Source organism: Tamandua tetradactyla, chromosome 9, assembly GCF_023851605.1.
Source record: "Tamandua tetradactyla isolate mTamTet1 chromosome 9, mTamTet1.pri, whole genome shotgun sequence".
NCBI classification, from domain to species: domain Eukaryota; kingdom Metazoa; phylum Chordata; class Mammalia; order Pilosa; family Myrmecophagidae; genus Tamandua; species Tamandua tetradactyla.
This window is the reverse complement of record NC_135335.1, coordinates 48,150,296-48,172,791: the sequence shown is the minus strand read 5'-3', so window position 1 is coordinate 48,172,791 and position 22,496 is coordinate 48,150,296. Positions and strand designations below refer to the sequence as shown.

Sequence of the window (22,496 nt, the reverse complement as noted above, 5' to 3'; positions counted from 1 at the left end):
TGTCCACGTGCCCAGCACCCCACACCCTCGTGCCCAGCACCCCACACCCTTGTGCCAGCACCACACATCCATGCGCCCAGAACCACACGCCCTAGTGCCCAGCACCCCGCGTCCATGCGGGGAGTCCATACGCCCCCACCAGACTGTCCATCCTGCCCTTCCACCCATCCTGCCCATCACCTGTCCTGCCCATCCACCCGTCCACCCATGGCCTGGGTCTGGAACGAGTCTCTGGACCTCTCTGGCCTCTCTGTCCTGTCCGAGGGGGGCTCACTCCCCACTGTCCGGGTCCGTGTGAGCGAGTGGCCCCACTCAGTGTGCCAGGCCCCTGAAGGGTGGTGACCACGCTGCCCAGACTCATTTCTAGTTTATCTCATTCACATAAAAAAAGTGTGATCGCTACAAGAATAACTTTTTGGAATTATTGAGGCTTTTTAAAGGCCCAGTACACGAACAATTTTGATGAGGATTTAATATATGCTTGCAAGAAAGCATATTCTATACATGATAGGGTACCTTGCAAGCCAGCTCGTTCAAAGCTGGTGTTAAACCTGTGCTACATCCTTCATCTCTCAGAAACTGGAATCCCCCTCAGCAGTCCATGAGTTATTTTATCTTGTTTTATTTTTTATTTTATTTTATTTCAGATTTCAAAACCTGCAGCACCAGACTTTTATCCTTCCCTGTGAAGCGAGGCCCTTCCTTCCCTGGCGTTGTGCCCCTGCCCACAGCAGCCCCTCCTCTTCCTGGTCCTTATTATGCTCTGACTGCTTGTGGGTTTCTGGATTTCCTTCCCACTGCTATAGCACGTGGGGTCCGCAGGTGTTTTCTCGGAGTGTAACCACTGGAAGGGGGCCAAGCGCTTTCCTGCTGTGGGACCCTCCTTTCTGCCCCGTGGGCACGTATATGCAGGTGTGCGTGCGCGGTGTTTGCACGGGCGTTCAGCCCTCTGGCTCCCACCCACCCGCCGCGTCTGGCCGTCGGCGTCCGTCGCAGGCAGCGCGCTGCACCGAGGCCTGACCGGGCACCCGAGCGGGGCGGCCGAATGAATAAAGGACCCCAGGGTCTCGCATCAGCATCGACGCGGGGACAGCGGGCGCGGAGGCCACCCCACCCGGCCTCGCTTCCACCTCGCCTATTTCTGTGCCGATCGATGGTCCACGCGGCGGCGCGCGCTATGGCGCTGCAAGACCCTAGGAGCCGACTCCGTGGCCCCTTCCTTACCCTCGTACGGCCGCGAGGGGCTCGCGCCCCGCAGGGAAAGAGGGCATGGTGCTCACCGGCAGGCGCCGGTGTTGCAGCGAAGTCAGGGGTTCTCAGATTCCCGCTTTACGTGGCCCCTTTAAGTTGAGCCGGCTGAGCCGGATCGTGACGTCAGCGAGGCACGGGAGCGGGGAGGGGGGGTAGATCCTCTGCGGCTTCGCGCCAGGAGGCGGGGAAGGGCGGGGCCCGTGCGGTGGCTCGGCCTGACTGAGAGGCGCCCTCCCCGCTCCACGGCCTTAGCTCCGCCCGCCCCGCCGGCTCTGAGGGGCGGGACTCGCGCTCGGCACGAGGCGGCGGCGTCTGAGGGAAACTTCCAGACCAGGACCTAACGGGTTCGCGGGACGCTGTGAGGGTCAGCGGCGGCGTCTGAGGGAACTTTCCCGGCAGGGACCTAAGGGCTGAGCGGGACGCGCTGAGGGTCGGCGGCGGCGAGGAGCGCGCAGGGCGGTGACAGCGCAGCAGAAGCGAGCAAGGCCGCGCTGCGGGCCGGGCCCGGCGCTCTGCCCCCTCCCCTGACCCCTGGGCCGCCCCCGGCGTGGCCAAGGCTTCGTGGCCGCCGCTGAGACCGACTGGGCCGGGCCCGGGCCGAGGAGCCTTGGCGGGGCGGGTGGCTGCCCACCCTGGACGCCTCCGTGGGTTGCGGCTTCTCCAGGTGAGTGCCCGCCGCGTGGGCCGGGCCAGGGGCGCGGGCTCCGGACCCCGAATTCCGACCCCGATGACCGCTGCTTTGCCCTGAACTCTGGTCCCCTGCCAGCCCCGGCCTGGAACCGGTGGCCCCCGATCCCGAAGACTGTCCTGAATACGGCCCTAGAACTGGACCGGAACTCGGGTCCCGTCCCCTGAACCCTGGGCTCGAATTTTCAGCCCTGATTCCCCAGTTCCTGCCCCACATCCTAGACCTGGCCTCAGAACCCCGAGTCCGGACCTAAGCAACCACCCCTGGTCTCTGACCCTTGACCACAGTTCCTGACCCCTGGGTCTTGGGTCAGTCTGGGTTTTGAACCCCAGGGGTGGTGCCCTGGATTCCCAACCCCTGCTTGGGGTCTCTAGCCCTTGGCTCCCGACCCCACGTGCTTACCCCTGACCTCTGACCCCTACCTCCTGTCCCCTCTTGCCCAGCTGGCTTCCCAAGCCTCCCAGACTGAGCAGTGCCCCAGGGGGAGGGCAGTGCTGGGCCTCATCAGGCCCGTCCTGGCTACCATGGGGTAGGGACGGTCTGTGTCCAGAAGCGCATTTTGCCAGGACCCTGGCAGGGGTGTCCTCACTTCACCCTTCCCACTTCTGGCAGTAGCTGCAGTGTCCGGTGTGGTCAGCTCGTCCTCCTGCTTGCTCTTCTAGGGATGCAGGTTGTGTTTAAGTAGTATCCTGATTCAGGAATGAAGCCTTAGCACAATATTGAACTCAGGGGTGGGAACTGTAAACATCTTTTAGGTTTACGCAGTTGGACCGTCTTGGCTTCTTCTGGGTGGTGTGGGTGGCTGGAGGCAAAGCTGCAGTCTGGGCAGCAGGCCTGGGCCGAGAGCAGTCCAAATCGATCAAGTCAGGACTTCTGTTTTGCCTCCTTGCTTCCTTAGGACTCCCTTCTGAGGTGGTTTAGCAGTGCACCTGCCTGGCAGTGAGGACAGAGAAGGCTCCCCGTAGCTCTGCTGGCCATCGCGGATCCCTGTACTGGCCGGGTGGCCACCTCTGCTCCACGTAAGGATGACAGGAAAGCCTCCCGATGCCATGTGAAGTATTTGTCCGGTGAGTGCAGAATTTTAATAAGTCATTCCTTTTCTTCTTAAATTTTCAAGATGAAAGTGTTGTCATTTTAGTACTTAGTTTTCATATGAAAAGTGACACTGCTTATGTTTAGCTTACAGTTGTGCTTGGCCTCTTAAACGCGGGAAGGTCACAGGCCTTCTCTTGTGCCTCCTTTTGTGTTTCTGAGGTGTGTCCTCTGCAGCTTGTGCTGGAAGGAGCATCTTGGAGCATGACCAGCCCCTGGGGTTCAGGTGTGCATGGGGCGCTGCAGGCAGTGGCCAAGTCACAGTCTGTGGGATGCGCATGGATCCAGTTTTGGGGCCGGGCCCTTTGGGCCTTGTGTTCCTGTTGGGGTCCAAGGCTGTCAGTGACACTCAGGGTTGTCCAGGCTAAAAAAAGCATGTGTGCCTATAGCTGGGAGCTTTGGGGCTCCTGGAGGCAAGTATGGGCCCAGTGGGACAGGGCCCGGGTGGGTAGAACAGGGGGGAGCAGGATGGGGTCTGCCTCAGTGCAGGTTGCTGGCTGCGTGAGGTGCTAGGGCCCTGCTTCTCGCTGTGGTTTGTTTTTCTCCATGCAGCTGCTTGCGACCACTTGAGTGTGCAGTGTGTGTCCAGGTTAGTTCCCCGGTGATTTCTTCCTTGCTTTATTCCTTGGAGATGACATCCTCGTGCAGGGCCAGCTGACTTGGTTCCTGACGGGGCCATGGGAGCCCAGGTTAGTTGGCAGAGCTGTTTCGTGTTCCATGTCCCTGAGGGGTACAGAGTATGCCCTTTCATCTAACGGGTGCAGCAAAGCCACGTCCATCTGGCATTCACCAGCTTCCAGGGAACCCACGCTGCTCTCCTCTGTTTGCAGGGGCTCCTGCCAGCTTCTGAATGAGTCTGGGGCTTGTGATTTAGGTCTCCCTTAGCCCACATGACAGACAGATACCCCATGTTGTGCTACCCTCCGGGGTTGGGGAATGCTTGCCACTGTCCCGACTGTGTGCCATGGCTCACGCCTGGCATCTTGCTGCCCGGGTAGCCTGGAGGTAGCCTGTGTGCCGCTGTGTGACCGGCCACCTCCAGGCCACCTGGAAAGAGTGGGGTTGCTGTGCAGGGTGTGCCGCTCAGTCAGAAGTTGTGGTGATGAGCTTGTGGGTGTCGATTCTGACAGCCTGTGACTCCGAGGACTGTGGCAGTGGCAGTGAGTCGGGGCAAGTCCGCGCCCCCCCCCCCCCCACAGGGTACCCAGTGAGAAACCAGCAACCAAAGACCTTGAGGATCGCATGTCCCAGAGTGGGCAGTTTGGCGTCTGCGTCTCAGACTAGTGCACCGCGAGGGGGTTGGTAGGGAAGACAGTTGGCGTGGGCCCTGGTGGGCAGTCTGGTGGTGGGTTAGGGGTGCTGGCTGGGTACCCTGTCTCGGTGGTAGAAGCTCCCACCTATCTGTGCATGGTGCCCTCTGGGATTGGTGCCGCTGTCACCGTCTGCTCAGCTTGAAGGAGGTGCCACAACCTGCACCGATGTGGCTTTTCATCCGTAAAGCCCCAGTGTTAGAAGAAATGGAGATTTCTGAGTAAAGAGAAGCCTAAAGGGGGATGTATTAGGTTTCCCATGGAAACAGAACCTATAGCGTATTATGAAAATATGAGGAGATTTATTGTAGCAATTGGTTCTTGCGATTGTGGGGATTGACAAGTCTGACTTCCATGCGGCAGGCTGTAGGCCTGGAACCTGATAGGTTTCCAGGAATCTACCAAGAAAAGCCATATGGTGATCGGGGTGGGTAGGGGAACACAGGCCCTTTGGTGGGTCATGGGGGACCTGGTGGATGGTCAGACTTCCTGCTGGGGGAACGGGGGCCTAATTAGTTGAGGTTTGCAGTGTTTGGTGTAGAGCAGGTTTAACCGATGGGGGTCAGTTTGGGGAGGGCTGACACTGTGAGGGGCGGCGGGAGGCCCCTGCAGCCCGCAGCCATGCTACTGGTGTGGGATTCACCCACCGTCCCCCTGCAGGCCACACCAGCCTGTGGCATCGAGCACAGCCCTCCTGATAGCCTCTGGGGGTGAGTGTGGGGTCCCTGTGGTGGTTCTGCTTTGAGATCCCTGGCTAGTTCCCACTCAGACCTGGAGATTTTGCGGTGGAGGGACAGTGTCTGGGTATCACCCAGGGCAGCTGTGCCCAAGGGTTCACAGCCTCAGTGCGTGGGAGATGAACCCATGGCCCGGTGGGAATCTTGCTTTCCCCTGGGCTTCTCTCTCTACTTGCTGGGCCTGGACGTGGCTGCCAGCTAACGCTCCCCACTTGTGTGCACACTGGCCCTGGGAACTCTGAGGCAGTTTTTCTGAGTAAAATCAAGTAAGCCTCTAGAAGAGAAAGTGTCTGTTTTTTTATTTGTCATTTAATTCAGTCGTTCTGTGCCTTCCTCACTGGAATGTAGATGTGAGGCCTGGAGGCCCAGCAGGTGTGGTACAGACCGAAGGTCGAAGGTCGTAAGCCTCTTCTAGAAGATGCTCCAGGGGGTGAACCTGGTGCTTTTGTTCGTGGAAGGGAAGGAGACAGGGCAGGGCAGAGGCCAGGGCAAGTAGTGAGTGTCCTGGGTGAGTGTGGCGGAGGGCTCAGGAGAGCTGGCTGCTGCTTCTTCCGCGTGCCTGGATCCTGCATGGCCCTGATCCTGCGTGGCCCCTCGATCTTCCTTCCGAGTCCAGGCCCTGCTCATGAGCTCTTTTCTGTAGTGCCTCAGGACATGGCTGGGGGCCTCGGGGGGCATTGCACGGACCACACCCCTAGCCTGGCCTGTGCACGGTGACGGTCAAGATGATGCGTCATGCGAGCCGTACTTGCCTAACCCTGTCCTGGCCATGAGAGAGACTGGCTGCCCGCTACGCCAGGGATGGCACAGGGTGCTCAGGGGCCCGTGCAGGGAGGCTTCATGGAGCCCGAAGCTGAGTGGGGCCGAGCACTGATGTTCAAGCTGGTAGACTCGGGGACAGAAATCCATGACAGATTCCACTGGAGTGAGCAGAAATCACAGAAAATAGTCCCGAGGTCAGAGCAGGTGGTACATTCCTTTCAACCTGGTGATTGCAGGGCGTGGTGTGGGTTGTGCCATGGCCTCAGGCAGCCTCCCAGCAGCCCCATCAGCCCCCTCTGTGCAAGAGGAAACCGAGGCAGCAGGTAGCTGTTGCCTCCCAGTCCTGCAGCTATTCCAATACCCTGGAACTCAGCCCCAGACCAGGAAATGTTTCTGCAGTATTTTCTGGTTGGCAAATGTTATTTGAAGCCGATTTCTTAGATCACTGACACTGAGATTCGAGAAATGAGTACTGTGGTGACTTCTGCCTCTGTAGGAATATCTGTCACCTGTGAAGGCCACAGGCTGCAGCAGGGGTGGGGGTGGGTGGCTGTGGGTGTCAGGGCTTGGTCTCTTTCTGACCTGAGCACTTGCCTCTGGGGCTGGGGGTCTTCCATGTGCTTGACTGGCCTCTCACAGTGACCCCAACCATGCCCTTGCTCGTGTCCTTCCCAGGAGTGGTTGAGCTTGTGTAGGATGGAAAGTGGAAAGCTCGTGAATTAATGCTAAGCCCCTTTCCAAAGTAGATGGAGGAGCAAGCCAGGAAAAGTCTGCAGCATACTTAACTAGCTGGCCTCTAGTAGGAACGTTTGACCCCATGGCCCAAGGAAGGGTCTGAGGAAGGATTCCCCAGAATGTAGCAGGGGTCTGTGACTGGTTTTCCATGTCAGCCTCAAGGCGGCGTGGGCCTGAGCACAGGTGTCCAGTGAGTCTGGTGCTGGCCGTGGGATTGCGTGCCCTGGCCTGAGTCCGGGCTGCCCTATGGCCTCAGCATCCTCCTCTGTTATGGAATGGGGTCTGGGGGCAGAGAGGCCCCTGCCTGGCTTGGTCACTTCCGGGGAGCTCCCTTTATTGTTTCCAAAGAGGGAGTAAAATGTGTGTGTGCACAGCTGTACGCACAATCTCACATGCACACACGCACACTCACAGAAACATTTCTTGCTCCTTTTTGGAGGAACACTTGGAAGGTCAACACTGGCTATATTTATTTATGAGGTTATAACTGATGTGAAAATTTGCATGTGATTTTCTTTTTTTAATTTTAATTTTTTTTTTTTTCTTTTGGATGTGTAGTCCGGGAATCAAACCTGGATCTCCTGCTTGGAAGGTGAACAGTTCTACCACTGAACCACCCATGCACCCTATAATGTACTTTTTATAATTAGAAAATTATGCCCCTAAATTGTTAAAGACAGTATAAAGAAATTCTGCATCCTTTCTTATGAATTTATAGAAATGGGAAAGTGGATTTTGACCAGGAGTAAAACAGCTGGATTCGTGAGGGTGGGGTAATGCCTAGAGTCCCAGGTACAGGCCTCTCTTGGCGTCCCTGACTGCTTGTGCCTCCCCCTCACTGTCCATGCGCATGAGCGGCCCTGAACATGCGTGCCTCCCCGACTGTCCACCCACTCAAGCGACTCCGAGCACGTGCGCCTCTCCCCTGCTGTCCACACACACAAGCAAGCCTAACCGTGGGTGCTTCTCCCCAGGTCGTTCACACACAAAAGCTGCACTTCCTGGCCTTGCACTGTCAGGAGTTCTGGGAAAGAATATGAAGCTTCCATGGTGCACGTGGACAAGTTTGTCAAGTAAGTGACTGTGGGCCTCCTGGGGGCTGGGGAAGGTGTTTTCACGGCAATTTGGTCCACAGATTGACCCTCTGAGCATGTCCTCATGATTTACCCACGAGAGAACATGTGCCAAATGCCTGCCTCTTCCCTAGGGTGGGCATAAAATACAAGCATCAGTCAGCCTGACCCTGAAATGGTCTAGTGACTGTGTTCCTTGGGCTTAGATGAGAGTCCCGGGCAGCATTTGTGGGGAGGACCCCTCTGTGTGCCCTCTAGATGCCCCACGCTGTCCTCAGGCTGCCCACCCCACTCCATGACAGATGGACAGGAGGAGGGTTTCAGTGGCCTTGGTGACTCCATGTCCTTGGCGAGTTTTGTAACTGCAGACAGCAGTACAGGCCTCGTGTCCCCAGCCAAATGCACGCCTAGTGCCTGTGGGAAACTGGTTCTCCTTCTTATCCTGTACAGGGTCTCAGGTCTCCAGGCCCCATGGTCTGGGGAGGTCCCAGCGGTGGTAGTAAGGAGGCTCGGTTCTCGAGTCCCCGTTCGGCAGCAGGAATTCCCATCTGTGGTTGGTGGGCAGCGGCTGTGGGAGGCTTCCCTCCAGGGCTCCTGCCCCAGTTTCCATCGGTGGCCATGCGTGGGGCCCAGAAAAGGCATGTACTTTGCTCGGGGGGTCAGGGAGGCCTGGATCTTTCTGTTCCTCGCGTCTTCCTCCTGAGAGCTTCCTGGTCATGAAGGTGTTCTGATTTGCTAAAGCTGCCAGAAGTGCATTGGCTTTTACAAAGGGAATATATTAAGTTATGAGTTTGTCGTGCTGAGGCCATGAAAATGTCCAAATTAAAATGCCAACAAGGGATGTTTTCTTGGAGGCAAGGCTGCCAGCATCTGGAACACTGTCATCTGGGAGGGCCTGTGGCTGGGTCTGCTGGTCCTTGCTCCTGATTTGTTGCTTTCAGCTTCTGATTCCAGTGGCGTCCTCTCTAAGCACCTGTGGGGCTTCACTTAACTTCTCTGGGATAGACTTTGGATCCCTTTCATCTCTTAGCATCTCCTGGGGGCATTTTTGTCTGCATCTCCAAATGTCACGGTGTTGTCATCTCCCTGCGGTGGTGTAGTCTCTCTGAGTCAGCTCTGAACTCTGTGTGAGCTTTTTTTTTAGGACTCTGGTAAACTAAGACCCACCTTAAATGGGGGGGGGGAGGTACATCCTCATGGAAATAATCTAATCAAAAGTCTTACCTACAATATGCCTGCACTAATAAGAGTGGATTAAAAGAGCCTGGCTTTTTCTTCCCTCAGGTCGACATGAACTGTCCTGAGCCTGCCTTTCCTTTCTTCTGTCTTGGAAGGAGGTGCAGCCCTGCGTGTCTCACCCTGGCACCCCTTCCCACCTTCATCCTCAGCCCCTTCTGGGTCTGGGGAGCAGAAGGCGGCCTCCCCAGCTGCTGGCTCAGAACAACGAGTCTGCAGAGCGAACCTGGGTCACCCGCAGGCCCCGTGTCACTTTCCCACAGTCAGGACAGATGACAGTGGTAAGTTCAACTGTCCACCCGAAGGGTCGGGAGTACTTCACAAGTTCCCCCTCAGGAAAGAGGCCTGCCATGGCCATCCTTGCAGATGGCCCCGGTCCCCACTCCCCCAGCTCTGTACTCTCCCAGCCTCCCGGGAACCTCTAGTTGCACAGCTGGGAGGTGTGGAGGACAGTGCCCGGGAACCACGAGAAGCCCCCGGCCCACAGACCGTGCTGCATCCTAGCTGGCTTCTGGCCTATGAGGTCTGTGACTTTGCCCATGGTGCCCCGCAGATGCGGGTGTCACCCTGGGCACAGCAAAACCCCATGTGTGAGGCAGCCTGGGCAGGGGTCCCACTGCAGTGCCGTCTGCTGTGAGGTCTCTGGGCACTGGGTCTGTTCTGGGGTTCCCAGGGGTGCTTTCCCCCACTGGGATGTGGGCCAGCAGTCCAGGCTCATCCGTAGATGGAGAATTGGGGAATTCTGTGCAGCTGCCCTCCTGCAAATGTGAATGCCATGTGGTCACGTGGGAGCCCTGTCTGAGTCTGCTGTGTTCTCAGGTTTCCCAGGGCATGTGTCAGGACTTCTGCCACAAGTTGCCATCAAGTGCAGTGGGGTGACCAGGCCAGTGGCCCAGTTCGGGCTGGTGTCCTGGGGCAAGAGTAGCTGCTCAGTAGTGGCCACTGGGTGGGGCTGAGCTGCTGCTGCTGTTTCCCACCATCTCCTAGGACCCCTCCTTGGTTCTGTCACATGTGCTCTTTCAAACTACAGGAACCACAGCTGCTTTTTAGTAAACTCTCACAGGACAGTGGGAGCCCCTGAGAAAGGAGACGTATGTATCTCCAGACAAGTCTACCCTGGCTGTGAGGATTTTCTGCTGGTTTATTTTAGTTTTGGATTTATGGTTATTAATAAGTTGACTGTGGTTTTAAGCAGTGAATGTACACGTGTATGTATTTAAAACCACAATGTGCCACACAAATTTTTTAGGGAAAAAGGTAGTATTTAAATACCTCAAGAATTTCTGAAGTCTGAAAAAGCTAGCAAAACCAGTTGGAAAACCTAATCACTTTAGGCATTTAACATGGAAGAGAAAATGCAGATGAAGAAGTAAAAAAAGAGTTAGGAGATGTCCATTCACCTTGGCAGGCAGGGAGACGTGTCTTTTAACTTGGAATGAAGTTGTGCTGCTTCGTGTCCCACTGGAGGGAGTTAGAACAGAGCATCACCACTTCCGATGTGTGTATATAAGTACATTTCTACCTGTGTCCTATCTACATACAGGGTCTTTCTTTTTGGGTGAAATAGTTATCTTTTAAGGAGATTAAAAAGTCAGAAAAATGTCATTTATTTTTAAGAAGCTATTTATCATTTTGAGTGCTGTTCATTCTTCGTGTAGATTCAGGTTTCTAAGTGGGATCATTTTCCTTCAGCCTGAAGGGCTTCCTTTAACATGTCTTGTAGCTCAGCTCTGCTGCTCTTTATTTTCTCAGCTTTTACATGTTTGAAAAAGTCTGTATTTTGTTATCCTTTCTGAAAGATATTTTGTTGCCAAAAGAACTCTGGCTTGTTCATTTCTTTCCTGGAGGACTTTAAGAATATCGTCCCCCTGTGTTCTGGATTGCATTGTTTCTGATGAGAATTGAGCCATTATCATCATCTTACTTTTCTTGTCTCTAGTATTTCTATTTTTTCCTGTCTGCTAGATTGGTCTTCATAGCCAGTTTTCAACAATTTGATTATGTTGTGCTTCTGTTGGATTTTCTTTGAGTTCACCCTGCTTGAGGTGCTCTGAGCTGTTTTGATTTGTGAATTTACAGTTTTAATCCTATTGGCAAATTTGTGTCCATTATTTCTTTTAAGTGACCCCTCCCCGTTCTTTGCCTTCTCCTCTTTTGTTCTGGGACTCTGGTTTATGTTTGTCAGGTTGCTATGTTCTGTCCCACAGATAACTGAAACTCTTTTAAGATTTCTCAATTCATTTCTCCTCCTTGCTTCATTTTGCAAGTTTTAATCTGCTCTTCAGTCCATCCATGGAATTTTTTTCTTCATAAAGTTTATTGCATTTCTCAACTCTGGAAGCTTCACTTCTGGTCTTTATATCTGTATGTTTTCCTCCTGTGCGTGATTTTCTTCACAGTGTTGACCATATTCAGTGTCGCCGTCTCCAAGTTCCTTTCAGCTAATCCCTTCATTTCTGTTCTCTACATCTGTTTCTATAAACTGAGTTTTCATAGGATTATTGGTCCTCTTTTCTTGATTCTTCACAGATCAGACGATTCTTGATGTGGCCCAGGAGTCCTTTTGTTCAGTGTGCAGACCTTGTTTTCCTTTGAAGCGTGCTGAAGTTTGCTTTTGCAAGCTTGTTTCGATGTTGCCGTGCAGCTGTTTAAGGTAGGGGTCTCTCTCAGCCTTTGCCCTGGACTGACTTGGTCACATGCTCCCCAGCTCCCCAGCCTCCTGTGAGCTGCACCTTGTGGCCGCTGTGCTTTGCCCACTGGTCGCGGGTCCCCGGGACCAGGGAGATCTGTCCGGGCCCGGGGCCTGTATGCAGATTGCTGGGGCTCTCTGTTGGACAGCACATGGTTCCTGGTCTTCGGCGTGCAGATCCCAGTCCCTCAGCCTCCCCGGGCTCTGGCTGCCTCGTCCTTCCAGTCCTGGGGAATTCTGTAGGTGTTCCTCTGCATGGCAGGTGGGATGCTGGTGGGTGCCTTGTGCACCTCCCCTTGCGAGTGCAGCTCCATGTGTCCTGTTGGCTGAGGGTCTGCAAGTGGTTGTGTTCTAGGCTTTTTCTTTTCTTTAACCAGAGACCGATTCCCGGGCTTGCTGACTGTTGGTGTGTGTTCTGTATCAACTATAAGATTAAGTGCAGGGCACTGGGCGATGCTCGTGGACACGTGCCTGTGCAGGTGGTATTCGGCAGGTGGTATTCGCTAAATGCATCCCAGTGGTGCCTCCTGCTGCACTCGCTACCCCAGCACAGTGGCCCTGATGCCACCTGCATGGGCGGGGACTGCACTGCCTTTTCCCAGAACCTTCAGTGTCCTTGGAAGCGGGAGGTGCCAGGCAGAGACAGAGTGTGATAGTGGCTTTGGGTTGAGGGTCTTGAGGCGTGAGTAATAAAGAACAGATGTGTGCTGGGTAGTGAGAGTGCAGGCGCCTTGCGAGGTTCCCAGAGGCCAGGGTCTTTGGAAGCTGCAGTGGCCACAATTCAGGGTCGCCTGTGGTCGTGTACTGATGATGTGTTTCACTGGAGTTTTGCAGACGGAAGGTCTGTCCTCCAGCTCCTTCTTGTTGTCTGAGTAAAATGTGGAAGGAGGCAGATGGGTCATAGACAGGCTGCTAAATGGAAAGGTGATGGCTTGCTGGGATTTAAAGGAAGCCGGGTTCTCCTGGCTGCAGGCAGGTCTCCTGTTGTGACAGGGAATCAGCTAGAGGCGGCACCCGGTTCTCCTGCTCCATGCCTCCTGCAGTCCCCCGGCGGGCCTCCAGGGGGGTCTCTCAGACTCCTAGAGTTGCCGGATGCCCCATGCAGCGTGGTGGAGCCCCAAGTGCTGGAGCTAACCTGCAGGCCCCCAGAGCTGGGGAAGCCGCTTGGGCTGAGAGGGGCAGTGGGGTCACCAGTGTCCCATGGGAAGGGGGTGAGACAGCTCCTGGCTGGGAGCGAACCCAGAGGTGCTGGGGCAGAGAGCAGCTCCCACCAGGATGCCTGAGCTGCCAGGGCCCCACCCCGCAGGCTGGCCACCCTGGGCCCTGCCCATGGAAAAAGACTCGCACAGTGCCCTGTGCCTGCACCCACCAAGAGGGGCCCAGGGCTGGCGGCGAGGCCCAGGCAGCCTCACTGCCCCTGACATGGAGGGCTGTGGAAGCTCCACCACCTTGCCAGGGATTCTGGCTCTTCTCCCTTGATGCCCTTTTTTCCCGTGGACCTTGAAGGGCAGAAAGGAAACACTGAGGTCCCAGTCTGGGGACAAAAGGCACTGTGGCTCTCACCTGGTTCTTTCAGGACCCAGCCACCCCACCACATAGAAGGCCACGCTATGGGCAGGAGGGACGAGACGTCCCCACCCTGAATGAGGCAGCCCATACTGTGGGACCAGTCATTCCAGGGCTGCCCTGGGTGCCGCTTCCAGGCCGCTGCCCCATTCTCCCTCGCCCTGCTGCCCTTTCCTCCTCTCGGTTTTGAAGCAGATACTAGCGTCTCTGCTGGTCCCTTGTGAACCAGATTCCTGAGCAGCACAAGTCATATTTTTTAAGGTGTTAAGTTTGGTTTACTTTGTAGTTCATCCCAGCTAGCTGACCTAGCTAGCAGATGCATGCAGTGTGCATACTGGAAAGCAGACTCTGCATCAGAGTTTCTTTTGGTGGTGAGTGGGGCTGAGCAGATGTGTATGTAGGGGCATCCCTGGATGCTGAGTCGTCTACCAAAAGAGCAGGTCCCTCCTAATAGGAAGAGTCATTCAAGGTGGGTCTTGGAAACATGAGGTCCTTCTTCTGCCTGTGTATACCTTTCTACATTCTGGAAACTATTAAAAAACTTTGGGTGAGGAGAAGCCGGTCAGGCTGAGTGGTGGGTTGTGAAGCTATCCCCAGGGGTCGTGGGTCTGAGGCCCTATTACCTCCAGGTTGTTAGGAGAGTCTTCTCGGGGCTCAGCTTTGCGGGAAATGCAGTAGGGGAGTTATGCAGAATAGAAACACTGTATCTCCCCATTTCCCAGCATGCCACGTACAGGTGATTTGAGAAGATAAAGTACAGTGGAGGTCGATTTTGAGACTCTTCAGTAATGTATAGACACCTCCATCAGGAGCCCGTTTGAGAAAGACGTGAAGAATATACTATCTTTTAGAAATAGAAATAATGCCACAATCACTTTTCCTTTTCAGTTTTCTCTCCTAATGTATTCATTCTTAGATCTGAACTGTGCCAAGTCTCAAGGCTGTGAAACTGGGCCCCTTTCTCTTCTGATGGGGCAGCCCTGGCGTCTCCATCCCCCGTCCCCTTCTGTCTCACCGTCTCCTCTGGGCAACCAAGGGGATGTGCACGCGGGGCTCAGGGTTCGGCTTGGGGCATGACAGGGTGGGGTCCCTTTTGCCCCTCACCTTCCTTGCTGCCCTTCCTCGTGGGACCAGGACTGTGAGTGTGAGTCCTGCTGTCGGGGCTTTGGTGTCCCAGTGGAGCCTGGACGTGCACTGTGAGGAGATTCCCTGGCTGCACCTCTGGCAGTTTCCCCCATCTCGGGGGGCTGTGAGATGACTGAGGTTCCTGTGCCCAGTCCCAGAGGTGATGCCCTGGCTGTACCCCTGGCAGGGCACAGCCACCATCTTGGGAGGCTGTGGGGTGACTGGGGGCCTCTGCGCCCAGCTTCCGAGCACACTCAGGCGTGGTGATTCCTGTCCCGGCTGTGAGCGTCCTTCACTCATCCCTTCCTCTGCCTCGTGGATTTCAGGGTGTGAAAGTGTTGAAACCAGCACCCTTGTGCTCGCAGAATGGTGAGGTGCCTGGGTTGGTTTGCATTAAAGAGTCACCTTTTCCCTTCCAGAGAGCTCCTGTCCAGTGACGTGATGACGGAGTTCAGCAGTGTTCGCTTCTACCTGCATGAAACTCTGAGTCCCTGGAGCACCTCACGGTAAGCCCTCGTCTGCCTGGGGCCCCAGCGTGAGGCTGTGGGGGTCTGGAAGCATGTGCTTTCCCTGGTGAAGTCCATCGCCTTGGTCTGAATGCTCTCTGTCCCTCACAGAATGTGAGGGCCCTGGAGGTGAAGATGCAGCCACATCTCTGCAGCCCTTAAATGCCGGGGTGGAGCCAGCAGTGGGAGGAGCCTGGTGTGTGGGTAGAGCCTGCTGTGTGGGAGGCGCCTGTCATATGGTGTGGAGCCTGCTCTGTAGGGCAGAGCCTGCCCTGTGGGTTGGAAGGTGGAAGCCCAGAGGGACAGAGCAGTCCAGGCAAGTGGCTGTGGGACTTAGAGGACAGTGGCACCTTCTGCAGTGCCCCACTTGTGAGTGGGCAGAGCCTGGTGGTGGAGTCACTCGAGCAGGGTTTTGGAAGCTGGCTGCTTGGTGGGAGCACCATTGTCTCAACACCCAGCCTGTATGGAAGCCACAGCTCCCCTCGCAGTAGGTGGTTTCCTCACCTCTACTCCCTGGGCTCCCCTCACTCGCCATGTGTGCAGCACCCGTGTGGAATTTGTCTTCCCCATGATTCCTGGTCTGCATCATCGGCTTGTCCTTGAGTCCAGCAGAGGGCTTGACACTTGCAGGAGCACGGTTCCTCCTGGGGTTGGATGCAGCGATGGGTGCGAGTGCCTAGGCCAGGCTGGGGAGAGGCATGCCCATTGGAGGGAGCATAGGGACAGGTGCCACCTTGGGTGCCCTGGGGCAGCAGGGAGTATGCCAGGGTTTACAGTGTTGTCCAATTGGGACACCTGTGCCAGCGGCAGGAGGGAACTGGCCTCACCCTTCCTTGCCCCCAGTCCCAGCCTCACTCCTCCCGGTGCTCAGGCACACACTCACAGCACTCTGGACTCGGGCAGAGTGCGGCCGGCGCACGGGGGTCTGGGTGCATCAGAAGGATCAGTGCCCAGCGGTGTTCCAGCTCTTCATCTGGAGTTCACCTGAGAGTCCGCACCACCCCCTGCTCCGTGCCAGAGTGACTGTGCCAGGCCAGTCTGCTAGCTCCCTGCTGTGCTGCGCAGCCCTCTCCCACCAGCCCATTGCTGTCTCCCTGTGGCTGGATGTGACCAAGTGGATCCTGCACTCCAGGGTGTCCAGGAGGGCTGGGCAGCACTGGTCCTGTTGGTTACCCTCCCCATCCCAGCCCACTGGCCTCTACCTGTCAGAGGAGTGAAATTTAATTTTTATAAGATTAGTGGTGGTGGAGTAATAGTTTTTAGCTGACTCTGGTTCAAAGAATAGGCCATTAATTGAGAGGAAATTGAGATGTATTTGTCTTGTCCGTAAATGCCGTCACAAATATGAATGGGGTCGGAGTCCTGGCCTGTTCCTAGAATGAAGTTCACCCTATGGAGGCAGCAGGTGGGGTTGAGGCCCACACCTGGGGGTTCTGTCCCTCACCTGAGCCCCCCACGGCCCGACCCTGCATGCTGTTGTCCCTCACTTTGCCAGGAGGTGGCACCAAAGCTGTGTCTGGCTCTGAGTTCTGGTCATTGCACTGTAATGACAGGGCGAGTCTTGTTGGCTTGTGGGTGCCTGCCCAGGGCCCCCACTCACCGCCCTCCTGGGGTTGATTTCCCCTCTGGGGTGGGTCCTGGGCGTGGCCCAGCCTCGGGGTTTTCTCTGTGACATTCCCTTTCGTGGCTTCTCATCATGTAGTGGAGGGCATCGGAGGGGCGCTAGTCCAGGCCTAAGGATGAAACCCTGAGCTCAGCGCTGTGACTGTGCTTTGTCAGCACAGCTTGGGCAGGCTTTGGTGAGGCTGTGCGTTTGGTGGACCTGCCCGGGATGGCACCGTGTGGACAGTGCCGGGTGTGGGCAGCGCTAGGTACGGACAAGGCCAAGTTGTAGGAAAGTGCTGGGTGTTCAGGACAGTGTGGTGTTTGGAGAGCATTGGGTGTTCAGGATAGCGCAGGGTGTGGAACAGTGCTGGGTACTCAGGACCGTGGGCTGTGTGGACAGCATTGGGTGCTCAGGAGAGTGTGGGGTGTATACAGTGCTGGCTGTTCAGGACAGGACTGGGTTTTCAGGACAGTGCGGGGTGTGGACAGTGCTGGGTACTCAGGACCGTGGGGTGTGTGGACAGCATTGGGTGCTCAGGACAGTGTGGGGTATATACAGTGCTGGGTGCTCAGGACAGGGCTGGGTTTTCAGCACAGTGCAGGGTGTGGACAGTGCTGGGTGCTCAGGAGAGCACCGGGTGTGGACAGCACTGCATGTGGACAGCACCTAAATGTTAGCTGCTGCTGCTGCCTCCCCTCTTCTCCAGGCGGCTTGTTTTTGTTCAGCCGAGGCCCATGTAGCTCATGGAGGCAGTCCATCCAGCTCTCATCTAGTACAAGGAGCACTGGAGAGAGATCTGTGTCACTTCACTTTGTTTCAGCCAGTGCGTCGAGTGGGCTTGACTGCCGGTCCATGAGAATGATGATGGTAAAGGCGAGGAGTGGTGGTCAGCGGGGTCTGTGTGTGAGCTGGACCTGCAGGGATCAGCCGAGGCCGAGGGGCATTTGGAGCAGAGTCCCTGGCACCCATGCAGTCTGGGTGGTTGGGTCACCGAGATGGCAGTGCACGTGGCCTTTGGCCCCCATGCTGTCCCAGTTGGTCCCCACCTGGCAGCAGAGAGCCCTGACCTGCCTTCTGTTCCCCAGCTCAGAGTCTCTTGTGGCTCTCCTTTGCCTGAGAAAACCCCCACGGCATAATAATGCCTTCAGCGTCCTCCCAGCCTGGGCTCCCTCCGCCAGAGCATTTCTGGTCTCACCTTGGTCCTTGGTTGCAGCCTCACAGCTGGCTCCTGTGCGGTTCTTGGAAAAACCTACACGTTCCTACCCCAGGAAGCGTCCCTGGGACACTTCCTCAGTGGAAGTGCATGGACATGCCCCCACCTCTGCATGGCCTCTGCCATGGTGTCCTGTGGTCAGGGAGGCTGGTGGGCAAAGGATCTGGAGCCCCTTGCAGCCCCTCCACCCTTCTGGGGTGTTGCGCTCAGCGAATGGGTTTGGGTTGATGGCTGTGTCCCCAGGGGCCAAGCAGTGCTGGGGGTGGGAGGGCCTGCAACATCCGTGTGTGGATTAAATGCAAGTGCCTGTTACCCCCAGCAGGGGGGCAGTGGTCCACCTGCACGGAGCTCAAGGGAGAGTCAGGTCGAGGAGCCAGATTGTGGCCCTGGGGATGTAGCTGTCTCAGTTCACGGGCTGGTGAGCTCCCCAGGTACCGAGATTGGGACTGGCCTGTCCTGGGAGGGAGGTGTCCTGGAAGACTCATGGAGCCAAGGAGGACTTGCAGGAGGAGGGCAGGCTGCGTGTCCTGGGCGTGGACTTCCCTCTTCCCAGTGGCCCCGCCTCCCAATTCCTGACTCTTTGCTGTGGCTGCTCAAGAGGACGACTGTCCCACAGGGTCCTGGCGGAGACACAAGACCACAGCCCGTCAGAAAAGCCGCGGCCTCTGAGTGCGTGGGCACAGGGCCAGGGGCTGCACCGTTTGGTTTCTGTGTTGCAACGTTAAACGTGTTGGATCTCCTGCAAACTTTGGTGAATCAGCACCCCAAGAACGTTTTTCTGTGGATTCCATTATGAATAGCCAGTGAGTTTTTAACAGTCTACAATTCCATCCTCCGACCATGGGAAATAGAACATTAGCTTCGTTTCCAGAAGAGAGCCAAGGAGAGGAATCTCTTGTGCCCTGGAGGGCCAGTGAGGACGCGCTGTTCACACACCAGGCCCTAACCAACCTCGTGGGGCGTTCGAGGACTCAGGCAGTAAAACCCGGGCACTGGTTTCTGCTGTCCTGCTGCCCTGCGGAGACTGTCCTTGCTGCTGTGATATCGACCCTGTGGGGGCCCCAGGACCTGGAAGATAGGGGCTGCCACCTCCCCCAGGCCCTTGAGACTCGCTGGCACAGCCGCTCTGTCCTGCCCGCCTTCTGGGGGCCTGTGTATGCATAGTTGCCCCAGACTCCTCTTGCCATTGCTCTCTCTTGCTTGCAGGGCTTCCCGCTTCCTACCGTTGCATCATACCTGGTGCTTAGTGCCCACCCCCTGTGCCCGCTGCAATGCTCCATGAGTGTGATTCCTGCCCCACTCACAGTGTACCCGTGGTGTCAGCAGCGATGCAGGGGCCTGTGCACCTCAGGCCCCATGACTGCATCCGTGTGTGAGTAGTAATGGCGACGTGGCCTCAGCATGGGACTGTGAGTGTGTTGAGACCCGTCTATAGGGGAGCAAGATCTGCATCCTTTTGCTTGCCAGGGTGGATCCCACTTAGTTGTGGGACCTCTGCCTGCCGGCCGTCGGGGCACAGTTGTGTGCTCGTATGCCCCCGGGAGCCGTGGGCCTCGCTGAGTCTGGGGATCCGTGGCATCACGGAGGAGTGTTCCCCAAAGACACCCGACTTGACACCTGGGTCCACGCCTGCCACAGAGATGGGCACCCTGCTGTCCTGGAGTTTTGGGGTCTGGCATCGGTGTAGCTTAGACAGGGTCTGGACTCCTGAGGGTCCAGGATGCCTCTGGGCTCAGCCTGCACCTCCCCTGGAGGGCCTTTCCTGCTGTGGCCCTCAGGACGGGTGTGCTTCCGTGGGCATGATTCGGTCAAGTCCTTCCCTGGCCCCTGGTGCCGAGCAAGTGCTTTGCGGGGTTTGTGGCCTTCCAAGGTATTGTCTGTCCCACTCCGGGACACAAAAGCCTGCAGTCCACGGAGGAGCACAGGACACTCACCCCTCCTCCCCGAAGCCAGAACATCGATAGGAGGATGCCGTGGCAGTGACTTCCCTGAACCCTGGCTTCCAAGTGGCTGAATGAGGTAGAAATGACAAGTTTATTTTCATATAATTTCCTGTCAGCTTGTCTGGGTGCAACAGCATGGCATCACCCCAGGAAGCATCGTAAGTGCTCTCCTGCCCGTCTGACCTAGGAAGCTCGAGAGAAGGGGAGAGAGCGGCTGTGGAGCCATTGCCAGCGTCGGGTGTCGGCAGGGAGCCTGCAGGAGCATGTGGCCGAGGCCCCTTCCATGGCCCTAGGTCACTTTCCTCCCACCTCTGCCTTGGGCCTCCTGTTGACCCCGTAACCAAAGTGCAGCGGCGAAAGGGAGCTCAGGCTCGGGGCAGGGGTAGAGGTGTCCCTGAGGGATGGAGAGATTCCGGAGCTCAGGATTGGGTGGATGGATGGGTGGGGAAGGCCGTGGGCTGAGCCTTCTGGCGCTTAGGCTCCTACAGCCAAGGTGAGAGCAGCTCTGGCTCCTCTCCCTACTCGAGGTCCTGGGTGGCCGGGCTTCAGGGTCTCCCTGTGGGGCAGATTCTGGCGGCCAGGATGTTTCATTGTTGGAGCTGCCCCTGAGGCTGCAGGGCTTGACAGGGCAGTGACCCCACGGACAGACATCTGGACCCCCCCTTCTGGGCGGTAGGGTCCCTGGACTGAGAGGCCTGTGCACCTGGCATGTGCCGTGAGCAGAGAAGTGGGTGTCAGGCCAGAAACCCAGGGTCATGACCGGTGTTGGGGCGGCCTTTGCTTCAAGGCCCCACCCCCCTGAATGGTCAAGATTGGTTAGTTGTGACCCTGAAACCAGGCTGTCTGAGGTGCCTCTCCTTCAGGCCTTCCTCTGGGCAGGGCCCAACAGCTAGCTGCACAGGGGCCCTCAGTTCCCGTAGCTTAAAGTGGGAGCCCCGGGCCTCTGAGCACCGAATTGCCTTGGGACCCTGGCACCCGGCAGTGTCTGTGCTGAGCCAAGGCAGGCTCGAATCCGCACGGTGGCAGCTCCTTCCATTGTCCGGGAAGGTGCTGAAAGTAAATAAATGCTCCTGAAGTTTTCAGGTCACCTGAGCAAATGGTTCTCACCAATAGATGTGTCGGCATGCCAGGTCCCCGCATTCTGATCTATTTTTTCTTTGAATTGATCTTTCATTATTTCTTCCTAAAAGCGTTGGAATCTGGTCCTGTGCCGTTGAATCCCAGTGTTTGGGCAAATCATTTCTTTAGGGCTCATGAGATGTCCCTGGTCCACTCACCCCCTCTGATTGATTGACTTTTGACTCAATCAGTCCTTTCCCTGCTTTATTTAGAAGTTCATCATAATTTTTTACGCATTTAGGCTTGACTTTTTTATTTCCTCTAGCAGATGAGCTGACATGGGTCTGTCAGATGGGTTGAAAACAATTGCTGCCATGTTAAATTTATGCCGGGCTCCTTGCATTTTAAGGAGATGCTGATGCTTCCCGGCTGCAGGCAGCTGGGAAGGAGCTGTGGGCCCTGTCAATCTGCTCCTGTGCCAGAGCCTCCCGGGCAGCTTGGTGGTCCTGAGTTGTGGGTGCTTGTGGTTGTTCAGAACCCTGTAGCGAAATGATGGGATGCCAGTCCTTTTTTTCTTGAGACGCTTTTTGTTACTAAGGCTTCCTGAGCTTGGTGCTGAGCCCCTAGTGCACCATGCAGCTCCGAGTAGCCTGTACCAGGAGAGTGCAGGTACTGAGGGCAGAGGGAAGGAACATAGGGTGCAGGTGCTGGGACAGAGGGAAGGAGGCTAGGATGCAGGTGATGGAACAGAGGGTTATATTCCTTCAGGGGAAAGGCAGGTAACTTTCAGCGCGGTTCTTTTTTACAGGGGAAGGCACAGGGATGGAATCTCTGCTAGCCTTCTTTTCAGGCCTCTGGGTTCCAGCAACATTCCCCGGGGGTGATTCTTTTCCGCATCTCCAAAGGCGTGGGCTGAGCTGCTAGTGCTGAGATGAGGAATGCTGAGCTGCTTGGGCTGTGCTATATGGAGCTCTCTCAGTTAAGCTTCCAGCCAATTAAATGAAACATCATTCATTGCAGCAGACACGCCTCCTCACCGGCTGCAGATGTAATCAGCAACAGATGAGTTTTACATGCCATCGGCTCATGTCCACAGCCACAAAGCTAGGCATCTTCACCTGGCCAAGTTGACAGCTGAACCTAACTGCCACAGCCAGTGACATTCAGGGTTTGCCCCTGAGTTTGAAAGGCACATGGCGAACGTGGTGGCATCTGCTGACATCCTCTCCAGGCCTCTTGTTTCGTGCAGCTTCCCAGTAGCTGTTTTCCTTCTTCATCTCCAAAGGTCGTTGTCTAGTGGAGTCTGTGGTTCTCTCATCCTTCTGTCGTGGTTTTGCGGCTGTCTCCTCAGTCTCAAAAGAAGCTCTCTCCAAGCTGTCTCCTCTTTTATAGGATTCCAGTAAACGAATCGAGACCCCGGTAGAATGGATGGAGAGATGTCTCCATCTAATGAAATTTAATACCCAGAATTGAGTGTCACATATCTGAATCAAATTCCCAACCTATAGTACTGAATAGGGATTAGAAGAAACAGTTGCTCCCACAAGGTTGTAGGATTAGAACATGGCTTTTCAAGAGGACATAAATCTTTCCAAACTGGCACACACCCCTACAGAAACCCTCAGGCAGAGGTGTGAGCTGCAGCAAGAGAGCTCTCCAGCTGTCTGCCATGGACTGAAGGTAGATGGGGTGTCCAAGGGGTCTGCCGAGCAGTGAGGGAGTGGGTGTGGCACACTCCTGGCTGTGAGCTCCTGCACTGCCATGTCCACCCCTTGGATGGCCTCTCCCCACGTGGATCTAGACAGTCAGGGCAAAACGAAAGTCAGACTGGTTTCTTTCTGAGAATTTGTGAAAACTGACAAGGTGGTTGTAAAATTTATAAGGAAATGCAAAGGACCTAGAATA

The 22,496-nt window shown here is 56.0% G+C and overlaps 1 long non-coding RNA gene across 8 annotated transcripts in view; it reads left to right on the top strand.

The window, feature by feature from the left end:
* The first annotated feature begins 1,806 nt into the window (after positions 1-1,806).
* The window catches only part of LOC143647096 (uncharacterized), a 190,719-nt gene continuing 170,029 nt past the window's right edge, over positions 1,807-22,496 (top strand). For 6 of the 8 annotated variants that reach the window (XR_013157844.1, XR_013157839.1, XR_013157841.1 and 3 more), the window contains exons 1-5: positions 1,807-1,915; positions 2,838-3,006; positions 7,550-7,648; positions 8,933-9,165; positions 14,684-14,770. This is a non-coding gene — a long non-coding RNA (uncharacterized LOC143647096). Of the gene's footprint in view, positions 1,916-2,837; positions 3,007-7,549; positions 7,649-8,932; positions 9,166-11,413; positions 11,538-14,683; positions 14,771-22,496 lie in introns of all 8 variants that reach the window. The other 2 variants (XR_013157842.1, XR_013157847.1) reach the window with 1 other exon arrangement.